The sequence below is a fragment of the Dendrobates tinctorius genome, unplaced genomic scaffold (assembly GCF_039654945.1).
Source record: "Dendrobates tinctorius isolate UK_male_01 unplaced genomic scaffold, ASM3965494v1 ptg000007l, whole genome shotgun sequence".
Lineage (NCBI taxonomy): Eukaryota > Metazoa > Chordata > Amphibia > Anura > Dendrobatidae > Dendrobates > Dendrobates tinctorius.
The window spans coordinates 37564081-37588459 of NW_027361675.1; positions in this window are offsets into that span (position 1 = coordinate 37564081).

Genomic DNA, 24379 nt, shown 5'->3' on the forward strand with positions numbered 1-24379 from the left:
GCCCACGATGCAATTTTTAGGCGTTTTTGCCGCGATTTTCGAAAACGTTTAAAAATCTTGTACATGACGCACCCCATCCATTCCTATGGCATTCCGCACATGCTGTGATAATGCTGCGCTTTTCTCCGCGGCAGAATCGCATCGCGGAAAAAAATCGCAGCATGATCATTCTTTTGTGCGGAATTGCAAAGAATTGCCGCGATTCCGCACCCATAGGAATGCATGAGAATCGCTTACTTCCCACATGTGGCTATGCCCACCATGTGGGAAGTTAAGCGTCTCATGTGCGGTTAGTACCCACGGTGTGGAGGAGAGGAGACTGTCCTCCAGGCCCTGGGTACCATACCCCTGTAAAAAAAAGAATAAAAAATAAAAAATCGGGGTATATTTACCTTCCGACGTCCCGCGCTGCATTCCCGGGCCACAGCGTTCCCAGTAATGCCTTGCGGCAAGGTCCTGTGATGACGTAGTCTCGCGTGACTCTAGCGGTCTCGCGAGATCGCTATAGTAACGCGAGACCAATGTCATCACAGGTCTCGCAAGGCATTACTGGGAATGCTGAGGCCCGGGATGGCAGCGCGGGACGTCGGAAGGTAAATATACCCCGATTTTTTATTTTTTTTATCATTTTTAACATTTTATCTTTTACTATTGATGCCGCATAGGTGGCCTCAATAGTAAAAAGCTGGTCACACTTGTCAAACACTACGTTTGACGAGTGTGACCAACCTGTCAATCACTTTCCAAGCGATGCTTCAAATCGCTTGGAAAGTGCTTGAGAAAATTGCGGTAAAATCGCGCAGAAAAAAACGCGCAATTTCTGGGAAGGAGTCCGTTTTTCATTGTGCGTTTTAAAACGCGCAATGGGCCCATAGCCTAAAAGTGTGTTTTTTATTTCAAATAAAGGACATTACACTGGCTGTGTGTTTATTCACAATAGAACTATAGGATTACTAATGGACAGGCGTCTTATAGACGCCTCTCCATTACTAACCTGTGGGCTTGATGTCACTTGCCTGACATGAACCTCACAAATATGAGCTCTATATATAGTGTCAGTGATCAGGTAATAGTGGGATCACCAGTGACATTATACGAAGCACCTCTGTAGATAGTGCCAGTGAACAGATAATACAATGATCACCAGTGACATTATACACAGGAGCTCTGCATATAGTCTTAGTGTACAGGTAATACAGGGATCATCACTAACATTATACACAGGAGCTCTGCATATAGGTTAGAGTGTACAGATATTACAGGGATCATCAGTGGCATTATACACAGGAACTCTGTTTAAAGTATACAGTGTATAGTGTGAATGTACTAGTAATACTAATTTACTGGTAATGTCTCTAGTTGAAGTCCTTCATCTTTGCTTTTCTTCTTCATCCAGTGCAGACCGCCATCATTTCTTCCAGGACTCATCTCTGCATAAAATAACAGTTATCTAGAGTATCGCAACAGTTATCTAGAGTACCGCTCCCAGAGCACATTCCCTGCCTTCTACGCTACACAGCTGAATACAGATGTGCACCCACCATTCCAAATATAAATTGTAATCCACCACTGTGCATCCACTAACTATAAATAGCCACTTCACTTCCCCCACCCAATAAATATATAAATTAATTATAACCTGTACTCTTTCCCCATATTCATTACCAATCACATTCCTGTAAACTCAACACCCTCTGCTCTGTACCTCCCACTCCCCCACTTCAACATATTTACATGCCCCCACCCTAATTCACTGTCATGTTCTCGCTCTCTCCTACCCCACCTGCAGTTCATCATTTGCTCTCCCCCATTCCTAGTCACTCTGCTGTTTCTGCCTTGCTGCCTCAATTAATCATTTGCCCTACCCCATCCTCAATTTATCATCATTTGTTGTCCCCCCCCCTTCAATTCACTATCATTTGCTGTCTCCCATCCCCCAGTCTCAATTCATTATCATTTATTCTCCCCTGAACCTCAATTCATCATCATTTTGTCTCCCCCCACCCTAAATTCATTATTATTTGCTTTACACACCCTCAACTCATCATTTACTCCCCCCCAACCTCAATTCATCAAAATTTTCTATCCCTGGACCCTCAATTAATTATCATTTCCTGTACCCCACCCTCAATTCATCATTTGCTCTCCCCCACTTCAATTCATTATCATTTGCTGCACCCCACCCTCAATTCATCATTATTTGCTCACCCACACTCAAGTCATCCTTTGCTCTCCCCACTCTCAAATTCATTTCTTTATTCACTGCCCCCCCCCCATTCCCCACCTTCAATTCATCATTCACTGTCCCCCATCCCACACATTCAATTCCTCATGACTTATCTCTCGTAGGATCACCGGCAGCTCCACCCCTGCTGTCCTTCTAGGCGACTGACGTGTGTAGATACTGGCACGTACTCGATGACGTCATTGTGACCATGCCATCACCAGTGCATCACACAAGAGGCAGAGGGTCTCCCTTGAAGCTGTTTATGATGGCCATGAGTGCCAAGAAGCCTCCCTGCGCTGGTGCACGATACCACGGAGCACAGTGAGAAGAAGCACAAGGGGGGCCGGACTGGGACTCTTTATTTATGCCCTCCGGGCCCCACACAGCAGTACTGTAATGCCCTGATGGTGGCCCTACCCCCCCACACAGTGATATTAGGCAGTGTCCCCTCACATGTAGTAATAGTGTCCCCTGAGCCCCCCCACACAGTGATATTAGGCAGTGTCCCCTCACATGTAGTAATAGCGTCCCCTGAGACCCCCCCACACAGTGATATTAGGCAGTGTCCCCTCACATGTAGTAATAGTGTCCCCTGAGCCCCCCCCTCACAGTAATATTAGGCAGTGTCCTCTCACATGTAGTAATAGCGTCCCCTGAGCCCCCCCCACACACAGTAATATTAGGCAGTGTCCTCTCACATGTAGTAATGGTATCCCCTGAGCCCCCCACACAGTAATATTAGGCAGTGTCCCCTCACATGTAGTAACAGTGTCCCCTGAGCCCCCCCACACAGTGATATTAGGCAGTGTCCCCTCACATGTAGTAAGTGTCCCCTGAGACCCCCCCACACAGTAATATTAGGCAGTGTTCCCTCACATGTAGTAATAGTGTCCCCTGAGCCCCCCCCACAGTGATATTAGGCAGTGTCCCCTCACATGTAGTAATAGTGTCCCCTGAGCCCCCCCTCACAGTAATATTAGGCAGTGTCCTCTCACATTTAGTAATAGCGTCCCCTGAGCCCCCCCCACACACAGTAATATTAGGCAGTGTCCTCTCACATGTAGTAATAGCGTCCCCTGAGCCCCCCCCACACACAGTAATATTAGGCAGTGTCCCCTCACATGTAGTAATAGTGTCCCTTGAGCCCCCCCACACAGTAATATTAGGCAGTGTCCTCTCACATGTAGTAATAGTGTCCCCTGAGCCCCCCACACAGTGATATTAGGCAGTGTCCCCTCACGTGTAGTAATAGTGTCCCCTGAGCCCTCCCCCACACAGAAATATTAGGCAGTGTCCCCTCACATGTAGTAATAGAGTCCCCTGAGCCCCCCCCACACAGTAATATTAGGCAGTGTCCCCTCACATGTAGTAATAGTGTCCCCAGAGCCCTCCCCCACACAGTAATATTAGGCAGTGTCCCCTCACATGTAGTAATAGTGTCCCCTGAGCCCCCCCACACAGTGATATTAGGCAGTGTCCCCTCACGTGTAGTAATAGTGTCCCCTGAGCCCTCCCCCACACAGTAATATTAGGCAGTGTCCCCTCACATATATGATAATGCCCAGTATCAGAGAACGAGACAAGGCGGTGACCATGGTCCAAAAACGCCTTGTGCATGGATTACTACTCCATATGCTAATCTTAAAAAGGAGAAAACGGAGTAACGGATACAAAATATATGCAAAAGTATAAATTTTATTAATACTCACATCAAGTGCTGACAAGTATACAAGTTGACTAAAATAGGGGGGATAAGCCCCAATGATACAACAATCAGGACAGACAAGGACAGGGTAAATAAAATGATACCAGTGCTCGAAATCTACATGGCACAACGTTCAGTCAGCCCATGGGCATTGCACATAACAGACATGTGTCTAATGGTAAAAGATAGCCAAATATGGCATACTCAATTAAATGTGTATTGTACATAGTTGTACATGTCCAGAGCGCCAAAAAAAAAAAAAAAAACCATCCAGAGGGGTCAATGTGCAAGTCCAATGGACACTGAACATAAATGAATCAATGACATGTGGAAGGATTCTTACATAGTAAATAACATATGTATCAGCATATCAAAACTGCGCAATTGTGCCAGAGAGAACCCGGGAGACGACCCGCCCAGCGGTCCAAATGACCGAAGTGTGGAAACAAGTAAAGGCAGGCTGCTTACCGGGGAGCAGAGGAGGTGAAGGCCCATGCAACGACACCCGACGTACGTTTCGCGCCCGCCACAGGCGCTTTATCAAGGGAGTGTTGACTGAGGTGAACCACCATGTTTTTATGCAGAAAGACCTCCCACTTGAAAGCGGTCACATGGGGCAGGTCTACCAACCAAAGGCAGCGGACAGAGCATGCGCAGTGCAGCTCACTCAAACCAGGAAGTGATCAATAGTATGGTCACAAAAAAAAAAATTAAAAATAAAAAAATAAAAAAATAAAAAATTAAAAAAAAAAATATATAAAAAAAAAATTAAAAATAAAAAATTAAAAAATAAATAAAAAAAATTAAAAAAAATAAATAAATAAAAAAATAAAAAATAAAAAAAAAAATAAATAAAAAAATTAAAAAAAAAAATATTAAAAAAAAATTATAGTGTCCCCTCACATGTAGTAATAGAGTCCCCTGAGCCCCCCCACACAGTAATATTAGGCAGTGTCCCCTCACATGTAGTAATAGAGTCCCTTGAGCCCCCCCACCACACAATGATATTAGGCAGTGTCCTCTCACATGTAGTAATAGTGTCCCCTGAGCCCCCACAGTGATATTAGGAAGTCCCCTCACATGTAGTAATAGTGTCTCCTGAGCCCCCCCACACAGTGATATTAGGCAGTGTCCCCTCACATGTAGTAATAGTGTCCCCTGAGCCCCCCCCACACAGTGATATTAGGCAGTGTCCCCTCACGTGTAGTAATAGTGTCCCCTGAGCCCCCCCACACAGTAATACAAGGCAGTGCCCCCTCACATGTAGTAATAGTGTCCCCTGAGCCCCCCCCACACAGTGATATTAGGCAGTGTCCCCTCACGTGTAGTAATAGTGTCCCCTGAGCCCCCCCACACAGTAATACAAGGCAGTGTCCCCTCACATGTAGTAATAGTGTCCCCTGAGCCCTCCCACACAGTGATATTAGGCAGTGTCCCCTCACATGTAGTAATAGTGTCCCCTGAGCCCCCCTCACAGTGATATTAGGCAGTGTCCCCTCACATGTAGTAATAGTGTCCCCTGAGCCCCCCCACACAGTGATATTAGGCAGTGTCCCCTCACATGTAGTAATAGTGTCCCCTGAGCCGCCCCCACACAGTGATATTAGACAGTGTCCCCTCACATGTAGTAATAGTGTCCCCTGAGCCGCCCCCACACAGTGATATTAGACAGTGTCCCCTCACATGTAGTAATAGTGTCCCCTGAGCCCCCCCCACACAGTAATATTAGGCAGTGTCCCCTCACACACCGTATTATTAGCACTTGTTCCCTCCCATACAGTGATAATGGCCCCTGAGATCACGACCGTCGCTAGAGCAGCAGAGCTCCAGAAGCCTGGGATCTGGATCATAAGCAGACAGCTCCTGCCCTCAACAAGGTCACCGCTGATTGGTGGACTGGAGCACCAATGATGGGAGACTTGAGTGCGCTTCCTGCTCACCGATTGGTGGAACAGCATTCACCAGAAGCAGCAGTGTGTTTCCTGCTCACTGATTGGTAGAGCAGCAGTCCAGACGCTGCAGTCACTAGACGCTACTTCACCAATCAGAGAGCATGGAGCAGACAGTGTGGCGCCGCTGAGGAGGCTGCTGCAGGCCGTACCATGTAGACGGTGCAGGAGTCAGGAGAGGAATACAAGGAGGGGTCGCTCTGCTGCTTATCTATTTGGAGAGACGCGGGGGTGACGTCCAGCTGCAGTGGGGCCGTGTCTGTGGGTCAGGACGGAGTGGGAGAGTACTATGTAATATGGTCTCCTCTGTGTCACTGACTGCAGCCTCAAGGCCGTCTTCAGGGTATTCCTAGTCACTCTGCTGTTTCTGCCCTGCAGCCTCTTATTCCTCCTGCCCCTTGTATGGACTGCAGTGACATGTAAGGGTTAACTCCCCCTCTGATCCTGCCTGCTTCTGCCTGTGCAACTAAGCAGTCGGGACAACTAGGAGGGGGAGGGGGCAGCAGAGAGTGCAGGGATGTGCTTGTGTCACTGTACAGGCTGGACAGACCTCTTGTCTCCCATGGTCAGTGATCCTGCATTGTGCGGGGGGCTGGATGGATGACTTGGGGGTCCCTCCAACATTCTATGCAGGCTCGGACTGGCCCATAGGGTAACGGGAATTCGCCGGTGTGCCCCCACCCCACTGTATGGACAGAACTTGGCAAAATTCACTTATTTCACTCTGACCAGAAAAAAGCAGCATCTCATCATTCATTATCCAAACTACTTGGTTTATTATTATTATATAAAGATGAATGTACATAGGGTCGTGTAATATTTGTATGCAGGTGAAAAGTGGGCCCCCCCCAAAGGGAATGTTACTGGTGGGCATTTGGCACCCCAGTCCAACACTGATTCTATGGAATGGGACAGAGCCTTCTTCCATGCTGAAGTTGGGTTCTTATTCAGCAGTTTCATGTTTGCAAAATGTTCTTTTTTTACAAGTTTAATAATAATCAGTAAAAAATCTCAATAATAAAATTCAGTGCAGCGAGGTGTCTTGATGTGAACTCCAAAATAGCTACAAAAATTATAAAAATGGGCATCAAAGTAGGCACCGAAGAGAGCTATAGAAAGAGTTAAATGACTATGGGTCATTGATCTCAGACTTCAGACACAGATAGTGATGTCTCAACAAATGCATGTCACTCCAGCCTGGCCCACGTGGGCTCTGGGCATCAGAGGTGACATCAAAGCGGGCAGACATCCAATTTTTGTGTTTTGAAAGGGTTAAATGACTGGGCCACTGATCTCACACCATTGTTACACAGAGATACCCTGCTTCAAACACCTTACACTCCAGTTAGGCCCAAAAGGGTTCCGGGCATCAGAGCTGGCATCAAGGTGGGCAAATGGAAGATGCCCGTCATCTAAAACCTGGACCAAACTAGTTCTGTGCATAAGAAATGGCAACAAATTGTGCAAATATCCAAGTTTCACAGATTTGAATAAGTAACTGATGTTTGTAATGGGTTGAATGACTTTAGGCCACTGATCTTACATCAGAGACACACAGTTACACATACCCCGCATCACACGCAGGTCACTCAAGCCTGACCCAAACTAGTCCTGTGCATAAGAACTGGCATCAAAGTGGGCAAATATCCAATTTTCACAGCTTTGAATAAGTAACTGGTGTTTGGCGATTCAGGCTTGCTGTCTCACACTACGCTTTATGTGTGGGCAGGAAGTCACTATTATAAAGTAAGTCTATGCAGCACGTGGCTTCACACAGTTACATTGTAATAGTTACGGTTCACAAAGAGAGCGCAGTGTGAGACGGCAAGACTGAATCGCCATCACATGATTCGGAAGAGGACCGGAGTGACACCAGAAATCAGGGAAGATAGTGATTACCTTCACTACCCTATATACACTTTTCTTAGGTATTTGACAGGTTTTCCATTAAACAATTTCATGTGTGTGCTTTATTAAAGTGAACCTGCCATGTACCCAACACTATTAACCTACAGATATGGGTTTAACCCCTTCACCCCCAAGGGTGGTTTGCACGTTCATGACCGGGCCAATTTTTACAATTCTGACCACTGTACCTTTATGAGGTCATAGCTCTGGAACGCTTCCATGGATCCCGGTGATTCTGACAATGTTTTCTCGTGACATATTTTACTTCATGATAGTGGTAAAATTTCATTCAAATAACTTGCGTTTATTTGTGAAAAAAACGGAAATTTGGCAAAAATTTTGAAAATTTCGCAATTTTCCAACTTTGAATTTTTATGCCCTTAAATCACAGAGATACGGCACACAAAAAACTTTATAACTAACATTTCCCACATATTTACTTTACATCAGCACAATTTTGGAACCAATATTTTTTTTTGTTAGGAAGTTATAAGGGTTAAAAGTTGACCAGCGATTTCTCATTTTTACAACACCATTTTATTTTTAGGACCACATCACATTTGAAGCCACTTTGAGGGGTCTATATGATAGAAAATACCCAAAAGTGACACCATTCTAAAAACTGCACCCCTTAAGGTGCTCAAAACCACATTCAAGAAGTTTATTAACCCTTTATGTGCGTCATAGGAATTTTTTTGAATATTTAAAAAAAAATGAACATCTAACTTTTTTTCACAAAAAAAATACTTCAGGTTCAATTTTTTTTATTTTACCAAGGGTAACAGGAGAAATTGGACTGCAAAAGTTATTGTGCAATTTGTCCTGAGTACGCTGATACCTGCTTTGTGGGGGGGAACAACTGTTTCGGCGCATGGCAGAGCTCAGAATGGAAGGAGTGCTGTTTGACTTTTTCAATGCAAATTTGGCTGGAATTCACATCGGACGCCATGTCACGTTTGGAGAGTCCCTGATGTACCTAAACAGTGGAAACCCCCTACAAGTGACCCCATTTTGGATACTAGACCCCCCAAGGAACTTATCTAGATATGTGGTGAGAACTTTGAACCCACAAGGGCTTTACAGAAGTTTATAACGTACAGCGGTACAATTAAAAAATCATATTTTTTCCACAAAAATGATCTTTTCACCCCAATTTTTATTTTCCCAAGGGTAACAGGACCCTAAAAGTTATTGTGCAATTTGTTCTGAGTACGCTGATACCCCACATGTGGGGGTAAACCACTATTTGGGAGCATGGCAGAGCTCGGAAGGGAAGCAGCGCCATTTGACGTTTTTGGCTGGAATTGAGATCGGACACCATGTCGCGATTGGAAAACCCCTGATGTACCAAAACAGTGGAAACCCCCCACAAATGACACCATTTTGGAAACTAGACCCCCTAAGGAACTTATCTAGATGTGTGGTGAGAACTTTGAACCCCCAAGGGCTTCACAGAAGTTTATAACATAAAGCCGTACAATTAAAAAATCATATTTTTTCCACAAAAATGATCTTTTCACCCTCAATTCTTATTTTTCCAAGGGTAACAGCACCCTAAAAGTTATTGTGCAATTTGTCCTGAGTACGCTGATACCCCACATGTGGGGGTAAACCACTATTTGGGCGCATGGCAGAGCTCGGAAGGGAAGCAGCGCCATTTGACGTTTTTGGCTGGAATTGAGATCGGACACCATGTCGCGATTGGAAAACCCCTGATGTACCTAAACAGTGGAAACCCCCACAAATGACACCATTTTGGAAACTAGACCCCCTAAGGAACTTATCTAGATGTGTGGTGAGAATTTTGAACCCCCAAGGGCTTCACAGAAGTTTATTTTCAAACATTTTTATTGGATTTTAGTAAATAACAAGGGTTGGGAAAAGGGGAGGGAAAGAAGGGAAAGAAAGGGAATTAACAAAGGGAAAAGGGTGGGAAAGAGGATTAAGGGAATAAAAAGTAGAGAACTCAAGTCTTTTTAACAATGCCATACAATTACATGAATATACATACTGTAAGTAATGTATCAAAACCCATACAATGCACATATATATGAAGCCAAGTTAGCGAATTCAAACCGCACCAAGTATAATTAAGTGTTACAGAATTTAGTGTTCCAAACCTTCCATTTGTTGGAATATCTGATTAATCCATCATTAACGGTTGCAAATCTCTTTTCTATGGAACTATGCTGATGAAGTCTGTCCAAAATTTCACAAAATAATGGTGGGTCAGATTTTTTCCACCAGTAAGCAATTGTATTCTTTACTACTAGAAAGATATGTATGATAACAAATTTAACTAACGGGTCAACAAGTTCCAAGTCTATAGACAGCAAAGCTCTTTGGGGAGTGATTTTGAAATTTTGGAAAAAGGAATTGATATGCAGTGACACTCTGTTCCAAAGATCTTTAATCTTCGGGCAGCCCCAGAACAGGTGAAAAAGGTTTCCTTGTTGACCACAGTTCCTCCAACAAAGGGGAGAATGCTCCTGGTTTATATGCGATAATCTAATAGGGGTGAAATACCACCTGGTTAGAATCTTGAAATATGATTCGTGAAGAGTCATTGAAATATTAGACTGGTAGGTATATTTGATGACGCTATCCCATTGCCCGTCTGCTATGGCCACATTCAATTCAGACTCCCACCTCCTCATGTATGCATTTTTGGAGCTAACCACATCACCATTGAAGAAGTTATATAAATTTTTTAAACTCCAAATATTTTTGCTATTAGCATTGCACAGCAATGATACCAATATCTCCAGGTTAATATTTTTGATTTTTTTAAGTTTCTGAATGTACTCCTTTAGGATTAAAAAGGGCACTAATTCAGAAGATGGCAAGTTATATTTAGATTTAACATTACTAAAGGTGAGAAATTCGTCTCCCTCGTAGAGGCTTCCAACTCTTTTAATATCTGAACTAAGCCAAGACTCCGACAGAGGAATGTTGTATACAGAGACAAGTAGGTGTAAAGGGAGTTTCCTGAATTGGACCCGATTGTTGTACATTTTTGAAGGCTTTAAGAATATTCTCCATGCAAGTATGATTGGCTTAAAAATTGGGTGGGATGAGATCAGCCTCGGGTAATGAAATATAAAATTAAAGAAATGCTCTTTTGCTGATACATGTCTACCCAAATCATCTTCCAAATCAGTCCAGGCAGGTCGAATCTTGTCACAAAACCAGAACCAGCTTTGTTTGATTAAGAGTGCCTGATAATACGCATGTATATTTGGCAAACCTGAGCCTCCATTACGTTTGTTTTTATACAGTAAGTCTCTCGAGATTCTAGCCTTTTTCCCTCCCCAAATAAAAGAATTAATCAAATTTTGAATCTTATTGATGAATTTATGAGGGATAGTCAAAGGCAAAGCCCTAAAGAAGTAGAGAATCTTCGGCAAAGTAATAGTTTTAATAGTCAATATTCTTCCAAATAAAGAAAGAGCTAGTCGAGCATGGAAAGAAGTGTCGAGAGAGACAATCCTGAGGATCTCATTCAAGTTTGTTTTAATAATATTCGGTAGATTACTAGTTATAGTTATCCCCAGGTATTTTACCCCTTTTTCCTCCCAGGTGAACTCATTCTCCTTCCTAAGCTCTTCAATCTCCAGGTTGTCCAAATTAAAAGTCAGATAATTAGATTTATTTTTGTTGACCTTAAAATAGGAGGCCTTAGTAAAGAGCTCCAATTCCAAAGTCAATGCAGCGATGGATTTTCCAGGATCGAGTAGAGTCAAAAACAGGTCATCCGCAAATAAACCAATTTTATACTCACGATGTTGAGTTCTAAAACCCTGAATATCAGTATTAGATCTGATTCTCTCAGCAAGGGGTTCAATGGCCAGGACGAACAGAAGAGGTGACAAAGGGCAGCCCTGCCTTGTGCCGTTAGAAATGGCAAATTTTACAGACAGGAAATTATTGGCGTATATTCTTGCACTGGGCGCCGAATAAAGTGCAAAAATTGAAGACAGAAACCTATGGTCGAAACCGAATTTTTCAAGGGTGGCTTTGAGATATGACCAATTCAGCCTGTCAAATGCTTTTTCAGCGTCCAGTGTCAAAAAAACCGCTTGAGAGCCAGATAACTCAATTTTATTTATCAGATTTATCACTCTCCTTGTCCCATCCGAAGCCTGACGCCCCTTTATGAAGCCGATCTGATCATCTGAAAGTAAAGATGGTAAGATATTCTTTAAACGGTCTGCTAAAATTTTAGAGTAAATTTTGACATCACTATTGATCAATGATATTGGCCTATAACTCTGAATCCTCTCAGGATCTCCCCCCCCTTGGGAATCATGATAATTGTCGCTTCCAACATTTCTTTTGGGAACGAGCCCCGAGAAGATGCAGCTTCAAAGACCGACACCAAATGGGGAGCGAGAAGACCTGAAAATGTCCTAAAATATTCATTAGAAAAACCATCTGGTCCTGGAGCTTTCTGGGTCTTGAGTCTGTTAATGGTGTCAATCACTTCTTTTTCATTAAAAGAGCCATTAACAAAGTCAAGATCTGCCGAAGATATCTTGGGCAAATTAATGCTAGAAAGAAAAGCATTAATAGATCCTGTGTCCACACTGGGAGTACTAGGGTCTTCCTTTAAGTTGTACAAATTATGAAAGAACTCTGCAAAGGAGTTGACTATATCCTTAGGGTGTATTAGGGTTTTACCTGCAGGTGTAATAATTTTGTTAATTCTCCTTCTTTAATCTAGCCATCATGAATTTAGTAGGTCTATTAAGGGATGTGTAAAACTTGAATTTAGAGGCCCTAATCATAGCGTCGTATTCCAGTGTAATTTCAGACCTCAGTTTTTGCCTAAGTCCCAAAATCTCCGCTTGATTAGTGGAGGAAGGAGTTTGTAAACTGATCTGTTGTTGTTCTTTCTTACTGATTTGGGCCTGAAGATTAATGATATTTTCTCTACTTTTCTTCTTATTTCTGGACGCAATCTGAATAAGGCCACCTCTGATAACTGCCTTATGCGCGTTCCATAAAGTGAAAGCATCTATTTCGGGGGAAGCATTCTCTCTAAAATAATTAGTAATTAGGTCCTCAATTTCCTGCCTGTATTCTGGAGTCTTAAGTAAATTTGGATTATATTTCCAAAGGTGTGTATTTTCGGAAATCGGGCCTAAAGAGAAATCTGCCAAAACAGGGCAATGATCTGATAACTTTTTTTGAGGAACTTAAAGCTCTTAAATTTGCTCAACGTAAAGACATTCGTAAGGATTAAGTCAATGCGTGAGGCTGTGCCATGGACATACGAGTGATGTGAGTATTCTCGAGTGGAAGTATTCAGACACCTAAAAACATCAAAAAGCTCATTTTGTTTTAGCCATTTATTCAGCACCGGAGCTTTGTAACGGACTGTAGAGGATGAGTCAATTGTACTGTCAGGAATGATGTTAAAATCACCCAACAAAATGACGTCTCCTGATTTAACCTCATTAACTTTTTTTAGTAACTTATTCAGAAAGGAGATGTGTTTTTTGTTTGGAGCATAAATGTTCACTACTAGAGTTGAGCGAAACGGGTCGAAAAAATTCAAAAGTCGCCGACTTTTGGCAAAGTCGGGTTTCATGAAACGAAACCCGACCCTAGGATGAGGTCGGCCACGAGGTCGGCGACTTACGCGCCAAAGTCACGTTTCAAAAGTTTGTTTTGCGCTCTTTTTCAGCCAATCAGGATCCACGGACACTGTGGGCAACGTGATGACCTAGGCACGGGTCACCACCATCTTTCAGAAGGGCATGCAAGTGATTGGCTTGCTTTGGTGGGCGTCACAGGGGGTATAAAAGGGCGTGCACGCCGACCGCCATCTTACTTCTGCCGATCTTAGTATAGGGAGAGGTTGCTGCTGATTCTGTAGGGAGAGCGTTAGGCAGGGAAGAAGACAAAAAAACTGCTTCTGCTGCTAGCGATTTGGCCTGCACAACACACAAGTCACTGTGTGTGCAGTGCAAGGGGAGGCTATATTGTGGTGTATCAGTGGTGTTGGTTGTTGGGCTGCCTTTTCAGGCTTCCTGACACGCTGGCATTGCTGTTTACCCACTGCTCCGCAAACTGCTTTTTTAAAAGCAATCCAATCTCCCTTATCCTCTAGTCACTTTTGTCACAGCTGTGCCATCGAGCCTGTCACATAGCACTCAGATATCAGTGGGCCTCACACAATCCACAAGTGTCCAGTGTCCAAAAGTGTGCGCAGAGATTCAAAATCTCCATTATCCTCTCGTCACTTTGGTCACAGGCAGCTGTGCCATCGAGCGTGTCACATAGCGCTCAGATATCAGTGGGCCTCACACAATCCACAAGTGTCCAGTGTCCAAAAGTGTGCGCAGAGATTAAAAATCTCCATTATCCTCTCGTCACTTTGGTCACAGGCAGCTGTGCCATCGAGCGTGTCACATAGCGCTCAGATATCAGTGGGCCTCACACAATCCACAAGTGTCCAGTGTCCAAAAGTGTGCGCAGAGATTCAAAATCTCCATTATCCTCTCGTCACTTTGGTCACAGGCAGCTGTGCCATCGAGCGTGTCACATAGCGCTCAGATATCAGTGGGCCTCACACAATCCACAAGTGTCCAGTGTCCAAAAGTGTGCGCAGAGATTCAAAATCTCCATTATCCTCTCGTCACTTTGGTCACAGGCAGCTGTGCCATCGAGCCTGTCACATAGCGCTCAGATATCAGTGGGCCTCACACAATCCACAAGTGTCCAGTGTCCAAAAGTGTGCGCAGAGATTCAAAATCTCCATTATCCTCTCGTCACTTTGGTCACAGGCAGCTGTGCCATCGAGCGTGTCACATAGCGCTCAGATATCAGTGGGCCTCACACAATCCACAAGTGTCCAGTGTCCAAAAGTGTGCGCAGAGATTCAAAATCTCCATTATCCTCTCGTCACTTTGGTCACAGCTGTGCCATCGAGCCTGTCACATAGCGCTCAGATATCAGTGGGCCTCACACAATCCACAAGTGTCCAGTGTCCAAAAGTGTGCGCAGAGATTCAAAATCTCCTTTATCCTCTCATCACTTTTATCACAGGCAGCTGTGCCATCGAGCCTGTCACATAGCGCTCAGATATCAGTGGGCCTCACACAATCCACAAGTGTCCAGTGTCCAAAAGTGTGCGCAGAGATTCAAAATCTCCATTATCCTCTCGTCACTTTTGTCACAGGCAGCTGTGCCATCGAGCTTGTCACATAGCGCTCAGATATCAGTGGGCCTCACACAATCCACAAGTGTCCAGTGTCCAAAAGTGTGCGCAGAGATTCAAAATCTCCATTATCCTCTCGTCACTTTGGTCACAGCTGTGCCATCGAGCCTGTCACATAGCGCTCAGATATCAGTGGGCCTCACACAATCCACAAGTGTCCAGTGTCCAAAAGTGTGCGCAGAGATTCAAAATCTCCTTTATCCTCTCGTCACTTTTGTCACAGGCAGCTGTGCCATCGAGCCTGTCACATAGCGCTCAGATATCAGTGGGCCTCACACAATCCACAAGTGTCCAGTGTCCAAAAGTGTGCGCAGAGATTCAAAATCTCCATTATCCTCTCGTCACTTTGGTCACAGCTGTGCCATCGAGCCTGTCACATAGCGCTCAGATATCAGTGGGCCTCACACAATCCACAAGTGTCCAGTGTCCAAAAGTGTGCGCAGAGATTCAAAATCTCCTTTATCCTCTCGTCACTTTTGTCACAGGCAGCTGTGCCATCGAGCCTGTCACATAGCGCTCAGATATCAGTGGGCCTCACACAATCCACAAGTGTCCAGTGTCCAAAAGTGTGCGCAGAGATTCAAAATCTCCATTATCCTCTCGTCACTTTGGTCACAGCTGTGCCATCGAGCCTGTCACATAGCGCTCAGATATCAGTGGGCCTCACACAATCCACAAGTGTCCAGTGTCCAAAAGTGTGCGCAGAGATTCAAAATCTCCATTATCCTCTCGTCACTTTGGTCACAGGCAGCTGTGCCATCGAGCGTGTCACATAGCGCTCAGATATCAGTGGCCTCACACAATCCACAAGTGTCCAGTGTCCAAAAGTGTGCGCAGAGATTCAAAATCTCCATTATCCTCTCGTCACTTTGGTCACAGGCAGCTGTGCCATCGAGCGTGTCACATAGCGCTCAGATATCAGTGGGCCTCACACAATCCACAAGTGTCCAGTGTCCAAAAGTGTGCGCAGAGATTCAAAATCTCCATTATCCTCTCGTCACTTTGGTCACAGGCAGCTGTGCCATCGAGCCTGTCACATAGCGCTCAGATATCAGTGGGCCTCACACAATCCACAAGTGTCCAGTGTCCAAAAGTGTGCGCAGAGATTCAAAATCTCCATTATCCTCTCGTCACTTTGGTCACAGGCAGCTGTGCCATCGAGCCTGTCACATAGCGCTCAGATATCAGTGGGCCTCGCACAATCCAAAAGTGTCCACTGTCCACAAGTGTGTGCAGAAATTCTAAATCTCCCCTGTCCTATAGACACCTTGTACCTTGTTTTACATTACTATATAGTTTGTTGGATTTTGTCTACATTTCTACCAAAAATGAGGAAGGCTGGTGGAAGAGGCCGTGGAATTGGGCGGGGGTTGGCAGCTCGTAATGATGGTGTTGGTGGTGGATCTGATGGTAGTGGCAAGAGCAAAATAGGACCGAATGCAGGAGGTGCTGACCCTGCGTCATCGTCTGGCTACATAAGGCCTCGAACGCTTAGTTTTCTAGGAGTTGACAAACCGCTTTTAAAGGCAGAGCATCAGGAAAAAGTTTTGTCTTACATTGCTGACTCAGCCTCCAGCTCTATCGCCTCCTCTTCTTCAGTTGTAAAAAGTAAAAGCACTGAGTCGTCATTGGAGGCTCATGTTCATGAACCACACCTTTCCTTGTGTCCTTCACCCCAACCAAGATTGAAGGATGACGCAGGCCATACTACTGATTACTCCATGGAGCTGTTTTCACATACCATGCCTGGATTATCAAGTGAAATGGTGAATTACCCAGGCCAAGATGAATCTGACATGGAGTGCACTGATGCACAGCCGCTGATGGATGATTCTGCTGGTACATTCACTCAGAGCACTACATTGTCCTCGCAGTGTACAGAGCCAGATTTTGACCCTGATGAGACTCAGGTGCCCCTTCCCGCACACTATACCACCATACACGGTGACACAGAGAAAGGTGCACATGACATAGAAGAGGAGGTGATGGATGACCCAGTTGTTGACCCAGATTGGCATCCATTGGGGGAAGAGGGTGCTGCTTCCAATAGCTCAGATGAGGAGGAGCATCCACAGCAGACATCGACATCGCAACAGCTGTTATCTGGCAGGCCCGGAGCACTCCAAAGACAGGTTCCAAACATCAAAAGAGTTGCTGGACAGCTTGTCCAGAGGGTCAAAAGATCACAGCGTGCTAGGCCGCAAAATGTATGCCAAAGTAGGAAGAGTGCAGTGTGGCACTTTTTTGAACAAAATCCTCATGATCAGGCCAAGGTTATCTGTAAGAAGTGCGCAAAGACCTTTAGCCGAGGGAAAAATCTGAAAAATTTGAATACCAGTTGCATGCTTAGACATTTAACCAGCATGCACTTGCAAGCGTGGACACAACACCAAACCTCAAGTGCCACATGTGCAACTGATCACAACGAAGGTAGTCAGCAACGCTACATTGTTTCCCCCACTGTAAGCCCACCGGTTAGCACAGCAGCAAATGTTGAGGTGTCGTTGCAAGACCACAGCAGTCAGGGAATCCCACTGTTATATCAATGAAAGACTGATTCTAGGCCATCAGAAAGAACACCAACTCCATCACCATCATCAACCCTCTCTCTGTCCGCCCTGTCCACCGCTACTTCCACCATATGCAGCTCTCAAGTCCAGCTCACCCTCCCAGACACTATGAGTAGGTCAAGAAAGTACTCAGTCTCTCATCCGCGTACACTGGGTTTGAACGCCCACATTGCCAAACTAATCTCGTTTGAGATGATGCCCTTTCGGTTGGTGGAAAGCACAGCTTTCCGCGAACTCATGGCCTATGCAGTACCACGCTATGACCTACCCAGTCGCCACTTCTTCTCTCGCAAAGCCATCCCAGCCCTCCACCATCATGTGAAAGACCGCATTGTCCATGCACTCAAGCAGTCAGTGAGCGGAAAGGTGCACCTCACAACTGATGCATGGTCCAGTCGGCATGGCCAGGGCCGTTACGTGTCCATCACTGCGCACTGGGTTAATGTGGTGGATGCAGGGTCCACAGGGGACAGCGGTGGTGGGACAGTGCTGCCTAGCCCACGGTATAGGAAACAGTTGGCTGTAGGCGTTCGACCCTCCTCCTCCTCCTCCTCCTCCAGAAGCGAAAGCTCGTCCACAGAGCGCAGTCGTACGAGCACTCCATCTGCAGCTGCCACTGTTGCACACGATGTGTCCCCCTATCGAGCAGCTAGTGGAAAGCGTCAGCAGGCTGTGTTGCAGATGATGTGTTTGGGCGACAGACACACCGCCGAGGTGCTGGCCAAGTACTTGAAGCGACAAACTGAGTCATGGCTGGGCAGTGTACATCTTGAGGCAGGCAAGGTAGTTAGTGATAACGGCCGTAATTTTGTGGCAGCCATAGCCCTTTCAAAACTCAGCCACATACCTTGCTTGGCTCACACCTTGAACCTGGGGGTGCAGTGCTTCCTCAAAAATTATCCGGAGTTAACAGCCCTGCTCCAGAAGGTGCGAAGACTGTGCGCGCACATCCGCCGGTCGCCTGTACACTCCGTTCGTATGCAGAAGCTGCAGCGATTGCTCCACCTTCCCAACCACCGCCTCATTATCGACATTGCAACAAGGTGGAACTCCACCCTGCACATGGTGGAGCGGCTGTGCGAGCAGAGGCAGGCCATAATGCATTTGTGGGAGGATACACGGCCAGGCACTTTGAGAGCAGACATGGAGTTGACAGGCGTGTAGTGGTCGAAGCTGAAAGACCTTTGTAAAGTCCTTCAGTGTTTTGAGGAATGCACACGGCTGGTAAGCGCAGACGACGCCATCCTAAGCATGAGCATCCCACTTATGCGTCTGCTCATGCAAACTTTGACGCACCTTAAGGAGCAGGCGTCTGCAGCCAATGTTGATGAGGAGGAAGAGGAGGAGGGAATCCTTGATGACATTCAGCCATTGTCTGCTCAGGGACCTCTCCTGGACGAGGTGGAGGAAGAAGAGGAGGAGGAGGAGGATGATGGGGATGATTACTTAGGGGAGGAGGATGCATCTCGTGGGGCAAGTGAAAATGTTGGCGTGGCAAGGTCTGGTACAGGGTTTGTGCGTGACTGGAGGGATGTGGATTTGCCAGAAAGTGCTCCTCCACCCAGCACTCGCAGTGCATCATTGACACCGGGAACATTGGCCCACATGTCAGATTATGCCTTGCGGATCCTAAAAAGGGACCCCCGCATTGCCAAAATGATGAACGATGACGACTACTGGTTGGCCAGCATCCTGGATCCACGCTATAAAGGCAAATTACAAAACATCATGCCACAGGAGAACCTTGACCTAATATTGGCTAATAAACAAGCAACTCTGGTAAATCGGTTGCTTGAGGCATTCCCAGCACACAGCAGCGGTGATGGTTCTCACACGAGCCGTACGGGCCGGGGGCAGCTTGGCAGAGGTGTTTGTGGTGCACACAGCAGAAGTGGCGTTGGAGACAGGGGTTTCATGACAATGTTGTGAACTGATTTTTCAAATACCGCTCACACAACTGGTAATACTGCATCGATGGAAAGTGACAGGAGACAGCAGTTGTCAACTATGGTTACAAACTACTTTTCCTCCCATATCGATGTTCTCCCACACAGGTCATTCCCCTTTGACTATTGGGCCGCTAAACTGGACACCTGGCCTGAATTGGCCCAATATGCCTTACAGGAGCTCGCTTGCCCAGCTGCAAGTATGCTATCGGAAAGAGTCTTCAGTGCAGCTGGATCAATCCTGACAGAAAAAAGGACCCGTCTGTCAACCCAAAATGTGGATGATCTAACCTTCATTAAAATGAACCACGCATGGGTTTCCAAGGATTTTGTCCCACCTTCCCCTGATGACACATAGGGTGACAGAAAAATGGCTTGCTTTGGTCCACCTCTTCCTGGTACTTCACCTATTTCGCCTTTTGCATCAGCTGAATGTCCAAAATCAACATATGCCACTTTCTAAAACTCCCTAACTGTGCTGCCTCCCCCCCCATGGCCGGGGTCACCACCTACTGCACGACACCGTGCGAGTGCCGTTGCCCTGGACAGGTGGGTAGGCCGACTCTGGGCGCGGGCACTGGCACAGGGTCCCTCATAGTGCAATCAAGTGTCTCTGACGGTGGTGGTGCACACCCGCCGTCAGACACACCGCTGTACTATGAGGGGCCCAGTGCCAGTACCGACGCCCACGAGTGGGCCCCCCTTGCTTGGGCAGGGCCCCAGCATTTGCAATCTTTACCTCTCCCTGCTCCTCCGCTGTGTAATCTGGGCCGTCAAATCCATACTGTGCCTGACACCGTCTGAGCCTGCCTCATGAGACATATATTTTGAATGTGTACGCTATCCATACATGTTATCCGGGGATACGGTACCCATTCTAACCTTTGTGCAATCACGTGCAATCCATACTGTGCCTGACACCGTCTGAGCCTGCCTCCTGAGACATATATTTTGAATGTGTACGCTATCCATACATGTTATCCAGGGATACGGTACCCTTTCTAACCTTTGTGCAATCACGTGCAATCCATACTGGGCCTAACACCGTCTGAGCCTGCCTCCTGAGACATATATTTTGAATGTGTACGCTATCCATACATGTTATCCGGGGATACGGTACCCTTTCTAACCTTTGTGCAATCACGTGCAATCCATACTGGGCCTAACACCGTCTGAGCCTGCCTCCTGAGACATATATTTTGAATGTGTACGCTATCCATACATGTTATCCGGGGATACGGTACCCTTTCTAACCTTTGTGCAATCACGTGCAATCCATACTGTGCCTGACACCGTCTGAGCCTGCCTCCTGAGACATATATTTTGAATGTGTATGCTATCCATACATGTTATCTAGGGATACGGTACCCTTTCTAACCTTTGTGCAATCACGTGCAATCCATACTGGGCCTGACACCGTCTGAGCCTGCCTCCTGAGACATATATTTTGAATGTGTACGCTATCCATACATGTTATCCAGGGATACGGTACCCTTTCTAACCTTTGTGCAATCACGTGCAATCCATACTGGGCCTGACACCGTCTGAGCCTGCCTCCTGAGACATATATTTTGAATGTGTACGCTGTCCATACATGTTATCCAGGGATACGGTACCCTTTCTAACCTTTGTGCAATCACGTGCAATCCATACTGGGCCTAACACCGTCTGAGCCTGCCTCCTGAGACATATATTTTGAATGTGTACGCTATCCATACATGTTATCCGGGGATACGGTACCCTTTCTAACCTTTGTGCAATCACGTGCAATCCATACTGGGCCTAACACCGTCTGAGCCTGCCTCCTGAGACATATATTTTGAATGTGTACGCTATCCATACATGTTATCCGGGGATACGGTACCCTTTCTAACCTTTGTGCAATCACGTGCAATCCATACTGTGCCTGACACCGTCTGAGCCTGCCTCCTGAGACATATATTTTGAATGTGTACGCTATCCATACATTTTATCCAGGGATACGGTACCCTTTCTAACCTTTGTGCAATCACGTGCAATCCATACTGGGCGTGAGAACGGCTGGCGAGCTGTTAAGCAAGCTACAGCACCTGTCCAGACAAGTACAGGGATTCCCTAGCGAGGAGACTTATTTGATTGTTTTCAATGTTGGGACAGCAATTTTTGGGGAGCACTATACTCTGGAGAATGATAGATGGGGCCCACCATACACTGGAACATTCCAAAGGTGGACATCAGACACTGGAGCAGCATTTACAGGGCCCATTATACACTAGAGCAGGGGTCCCCAACCGCCGGTCCGCGGCCCAGCACCGGGCCGCTGCAGTGCCCTTGCCGGTCCGCGGACACAAGGGGAGCCAGGGGCGGTCAGTGGCGTAGCGGGGGCTGGGGCGACGCGCAGCAGTTCTTAGCGGCGGGCAGGGAGCGATCAAGCAGCTCCGCTGCCTGCAAGAGGGAATAGCAGGAGCGGAGCTGCAAGGACCCGTCCAGCTTCCTGCCCGCCGCCCGCGCTTCCTGTCTCTGACTGACACAGAGAGGAGCGCGCCGCTGCTGTGTCAGTGCGAGGAAGCGCGGGCGGCGGGCAGGTGAGAGGAGAGAGGTGGTGTCTGTGTGTATATGTATGTCTGTCTGTGTGTGTATAATGTGTGTGTACATGTATGTCTGTGTGTGTGTGTGTGTGTCTGTGTTTGTGTAGCCTGGCCCTGGAGGAGATGGGGACATGAGGAGAAGGCCATGAGGGGAGTGATGGGGTGAAGGCAATGATGGGGAGAGGGGAGTGATGGGGTGAAGGCAATGATGGGGAGAAGGGAGTGATGGGGTGAAGGCAATGATGGGGAGAAGGGAGTGAAGGGGTGAAGGCAATGATGGGGAGAAGGGAGTGATGGGGTGAAGGCAATGATGGGGAGAGGGGAGTGATGGGGTGAAGGCAATGATGGGGAGAAGGGAGTGATGGGGTGAAGGCAATGATGGGGAGACAGCAGTGATGGGGTGAAGGCAATGATGGAGAGATGGCAGTGATGGGGTGAAGGCAATGATGGAGAGACAGCAGTGATGGGGTGAAGGCAATGATGGGGAGACAGCAGTGATGGGGTGAAGGCAATGATGGAGAGATGGCAGTGATGGGGTGAAGGCAATGATGGGGAGAGGGGAATGATGGGGTGAAGGCAATGATGGAGAGATGGCAGTGATGGGGTGAAGGCAATGATGGGGAGAAGGGAGTGATGGGGTGAAGGCAATGATGGAGAGATGGCAGTGATGGGGTGAAGGCAATGATGGGGAGAAGGGAGTGATGGGGTGAAGGCAATGATGGGGAGAGGGGAGTGATGGGGTGAAGGCAATGATGGGGAGAAGGGAGTGATGGGGTGAAGGCAATGATGGAGAGAGGGGAGTGATGGGGTGAAGGCAATGATGGGGAGAGGGGAGTGATGGGGTGAAGGCAATGATGGGGAGACAGCAGTGATGGGGTGAAGGCAATGATGGGGAGAAGGGAGTGATGGGGTGAAGGCAATGATGGGGAGAAGGGGGTGATGGAGCATTTATTCAAAACCTATGGTGAGTTGAGTCACATTATAAATGTTATTTAATTATAAGTATGCACTGCTACACTACAACCGTGTCCATAGCCCCGCCCCCTTATGACCAAAGCCCCGCCCCTGCCACACCTCCATCCCCGCCCTGCCGGGCCATGGAAGAATGGTCTTGCTTGAAACCGGTCCCCGGTGCAAAAAAGGTTGGGGACCACTGCACTAGAGCATTAGAAATGGGGCCCATTATGTTTGGAGCATTATTTGGGCCCATAAGACAGTGGAGCTTCATCCATGGGGACCAACATATACTGTAGCATTATGTGGAGCTCATCATATACTGTTTCAAACATTATATGGGACCAATGATTCTGTATGGAGAAATAGATGGGCCTCGTCATGAGATGTAAAAAGTGAGGTATTTTTCATTGTACTATACCGCTATTTATCTGCCGTATCGGAGCATGATGAGTTGTGGTATGTGTTAAAGGGGCGCTCTTTCGCCCAGGGCACATGAAAACCTGCAGCCAGCCCTCCCCCCCCCCACAACTTTAGCCAAATAACCCCCATTTTTCAGTGCGTAACTTGTATTATGAAGTTAATTAAGGTTGACAAGCTTAAGTAAGAAGAATTGATGCTTTTGGCATTCAAATGGGCACTGTAGGTGTGTTTCCTGTCCTCCTCTCACTGCCGACTTTTATTCCCCATTGACTTACATTGGGTTTCGTGTTTCGGGACGACCCCGACTTTTCCCTATAATCGGACGATCTTGCTCGACCCGACTTTTGGAAAAGTCGGGTTTCACGAAACGAAACGCGACCAAAAAAAACCAAAAGTCGCTCAACTCTATTCACTACTGTGCAAGGCAAATTATTTAATACACAGATGAGAATATGAAATCTGCCCAATGGGTCTGCTACCTCATTGACAAATTGAAATGGGACAGCGCCACCGATCATTGTAATCACTCCTGCCTTCTTTGATGGAGAAAGTGCTTTAAACAAGTGTGGAAAAGATTTATGTTTAAAAGTCGGTTGGTTATCCTTCGCCAGCTTGACTTCTTGCAGGCATATCAATTCAGCATGTGTACCAGAAATTTCTTTCAGTAAAGCATATCTTTTATTGGGACTGTTAAGATCCCTAACATTGTATGATAGAATTTTCATTAAGTACAATTAAAGGGAAAGAAAACGAGTAAAAAAGTAATCAAGCAGTCAAGCAACAATTGGCCTAACAAGGCCTATTAAACAAAAGTGAAGACTGTAAGAGTCCTCCTGGCGGACTTCCAATATTGGAGTCTCACCTATTTGCGGGGTAAAAAAATTAAAAATTGTGGCAAAGTTCCC